We start from the raw sequence: 3,528 nt of genomic DNA, 5'->3' as shown, positions 1-3,528 counted from the left end.
TCTCTCTCTCTCTCCTCTCCTCCTCCTCCTCCTCCTCCTCCTCCTCCTCCTCCTCCTCCTCCTCCTCCTCCTCCTCCTCCTCCTCCTCCTCCTCCTCCTCCTCCTCCTCCTTCCCTTCATCCCTCCCTCCCAAGAAAAAGGCACTTCAGACACAACCTGCTTTCTCTTAATTATTGACTTTGAAAGTAGCTTTAGGCAATTACTCTCTAGGTTAAGTGTCTAAAGTTAGGAAAGATGAACCTTGGCCAAAGAGTACACAAAACTGCTATAATGTGAGTGCCAAAATGATTGGAAATCATCCTCACAGTAGCTAGCAATGGTTGACAGGTTAGATTAGACAACATTCTTCAGGGCACCTCTTCCAGATCTTGGATTTAATCATTCACAGTAATTTCACTGCTACCCTGTTTTTGAGAGCATGTTCCGTAAATCTGCAGGTAAAAGCAAGGAATGACAGGGCTGTAATTAAAATGATTTTGACCAGCCCCAGTGATGATTTGTCCAGTGAAGGCCGGGACAAACTACTGCACTGTGGAAGGACTATATCACACTGGGAGGATGGGCAACAGTTATGCAGCAGCTGATCTGGGGGTGCAATGGACAGCAAACAGGAGCCTGGGATGTCCTGTCCCCCCAGAGTTCAGAGAAGAGTGACACAGATCCAGGGCAAAGCTGGAAAAAAATGACAGCAGAAGAAAAAAGGGACACAGGGAGGAACAAGCATGCTGCAGCTGGGCTGCTGGTGTTTGGAAGTCCTATGGAAATGTACAGTATTCAGAAAATAACTCTGAGTAGGAAAAAAAAAAAGGTATATCTGAGTATATGCCAGAGAATGGCACATGCCAAAACCAAAACATAACAATACAGCTACTGAGAACACAACTGAAAAGACATTTTTTCCTGCCTACAGAAATAAACCATGCAGCATGTACCAAGTAACTTCTCCAACTAGGAAGAAAAGTTACAAACTGTCACGCATGTTGACTGTTTATCTGTAAAGAGAAGCTTTTTAGTGCTCGTCAGGTATTTTCCAAGTACAACCACAGTATGTCTTTGCAGATCCTTGTTTTCTGTTTCGTACAAAAAAGTGACTGAAGCCTCCTCTTCCGTGCAGACTGTTCAGCTCTGCCAGTGTGAGCTGGCTGTGCCTCAAAGCAGCGCTCTTTGCAGCACAGCAGATCCAGCACAACGTTTTCCTGAAGTACCTGTGTGATTTGAGCCTCTTCCCATAGGAACAGAGAAACTGAACTAATGATGTTTCTATGATCGTCCATTTTGCAGGCTCTGTAAGGGTTCCCCGCTTTGTGACAAAACCAGCTATCAGCAATGCATCTTCCCCACTAGACAGCACCCCAACAGGATAATAAGGTGTAAAACTGTGAATCTGAAGAGAATCGCTGAATCTTTATTAATGCACCCTAAATCTGAATACATTCAGATGCCTAGTTCATATGAAAGGCTTGTGCAGATGAGCTATGGCACCTGATAACATCACATGGTGCTGTTAAGAAGTGCAGCACTGCAGTGCTTCAGGAACTGCACTGTGCATAGAGAACACAACTTAGCTCAAACAAAATGCTCTGAATCAACACTTTGTTGTTGCCATGCCTGTATAATGAAGAAAATAAACCTCTGTCTTGTGCTGCAAACTCTTAACTTGCACAAGACAGTAGGCAGAACAGGTAAGGTATAAAACATGGCATGTGCATTCTTTGTAATGTATTTAGGCTGCAAATACTTAATTTAAGCCATAATTCCAAGGCTTCCTCTTTCATCCGAGGTGGGTCTCTTCTCAGTAAATTTGTACAGGAAACCATAGCCCAGATAATGTAACTTCTGCATATAGAAAATAGTACTTTGTGTCCTGAAAACAAAACACGTAGGGAATCATCCACTGTCTGGAAAATCTATGCTTACTTCACAAGAACACATTTCAGATTCCTTAAAGGTGTTTATATAATGTTAATTAGAGATCAAAGATAATTTGATTACGAGCAGGGGAGAATAAAAGAAAATGCTGATTATGTTATTTAAGGATGTACAGGTGTATGACCTTAAAGAACGAGTTTCAACTTGTCTGATGGAAAGAACACACCACTGTTAGGAACCATAAAAACACATTATCAATTACAGCTTGACCTTGATTGAAACCTACTCTGTATGTTCAGTAAAAGTGTGCTTTCATTTTTCTGCAAAACATACTGCTGATAAATGAATTTTAGATGGGCTGGAGTAAAAATCCAACTTACCTGAGTACAGATTTGTTATTAGTAGGAGAGAACCAGAAGTAATTCTGAAAAATGAATGGAGATGGGCAGTACTGACTTGAGTGAAAAATAAGTTCTGCCATCACTTCAAATGCAACCATGATTTAATGCAAGCTAAGCAAACATAACAAAAAAAATCAAAGAATGCAGAGGAAAACCTGCTGTACCTTAATTCAATTAAGAAAGCCAAGCACATATTTTACTGCAAATTGTATGCTTATTATAAATTGTGAACGATTGCATACATTATAATATCAAACAGTTACAGTTGTTACACCTTTATTTGAAGAAAGAGGATGAAAACAGCTGAAAAAAAGCTTCTAAACTGAGGTAGCTGATGCACTGTCGTCTCTGGTGTCCATGTCCTTGTTGCTATCCGTGACACAACACTGAATTGTAGTTCTGCAAAAGATCGAGGTGCATTTGTTAAATTTGTAGCTTGGAGAAAAATAGCCATCAGCCCATACCTATGAAACTTTTTGTTCTTACAACCAGTTCAAACAGACAAAAATCCCCCCAACAAACCAGGCATTCTTTCTAAATGGGCTCCTCCGAAGCCATGTCACTGCCTATAAATAACTGTTATCGTGTGAAATCTGAACCTTTCTGCCAGTAAGCGAGCGCTCGGGAGAACAATGTGTTATGCAAAATGAAGTCATATGAATCATTTCACAAAATTTGATTTTTAAGTGGGTACAGGCGCTTCAAAGCACAGAAGCGCTCCCTTACCTATCACACTATATACAGGATTATTTTTTTTTTTTATGACAGAGAAATAGATGAAAGGATGAAAAGAAGCAATCACGGAGAGAAACAAAGGGAGAATTATTCCTAAAAATGGAACAACATAGTTCTGTCCCACTGAGTGTGATGCACATCGCTGTGGTCTATATGACCTCTTGCGTTATTCCATCTCCATGTCCTGGGCTGACGTGATTTGCCAATAACCTATTTTTTATCTCACAAATTATGTCACCCCACCCCTCACCTTTACGCCTAGAAGCTGCATGCAAGCGTTCAGACGCAAATACAAACTCCTCCGTCAACTGCTTTTTATAGGGAATTGATTTCAAACGGAGCTGCCTCCCCCGCTCCATTTCGAGGTGCCCAGCCCAAAGCTAACAGCCGCCCCTCAGCGCCGCCCCCGCCACTCCTCGTCCCGCCGTTCTCCGGGCCCGGCTCCTCACGCCTCACTCAGCGGAGCACGGCCCGGCACGTGCTCGAGGAGCGCGGGCCCGCCTCCTTCTGCCGCCGGTACGCG

At 42.5% G+C, this 3,528-nt stretch overlaps 1 long non-coding RNA gene across 1 annotated transcript; it reads right to left on the bottom strand.

The window, feature by feature from the left end:
- Nucleotides 1-163: 163 nt before the first annotated feature.
- On the bottom strand, nucleotides 164-3,522 carry LOC116216475. The gene is made up of 3 exons (XR_004159278.1): nucleotides 3,256-3,522; nucleotides 2,545-2,669; nucleotides 164-2,293 (listed from the first exon to the last, which is right to left on the bottom strand). It is a non-coding gene; the product is annotated as an uncharacterized LOC116216475 (long non-coding RNA).
- Nucleotides 3,523-3,528: the final 6 nt, after the last annotated feature.

The sequence above is a fragment of the Meleagris gallopavo genome, chromosome 3, assembly GCF_000146605.3.
Source record: "Meleagris gallopavo isolate NT-WF06-2002-E0010 breed Aviagen turkey brand Nicholas breeding stock chromosome 3, Turkey_5.1, whole genome shotgun sequence".
NCBI classification, from domain to species: Eukaryota; Metazoa; Chordata; class Aves; order Galliformes; family Phasianidae; genus Meleagris; species Meleagris gallopavo.
The sequence above is the reverse complement of the archived record's forward strand: the minus strand, read 5'-3'. Positions and strand labels throughout refer to the sequence as shown.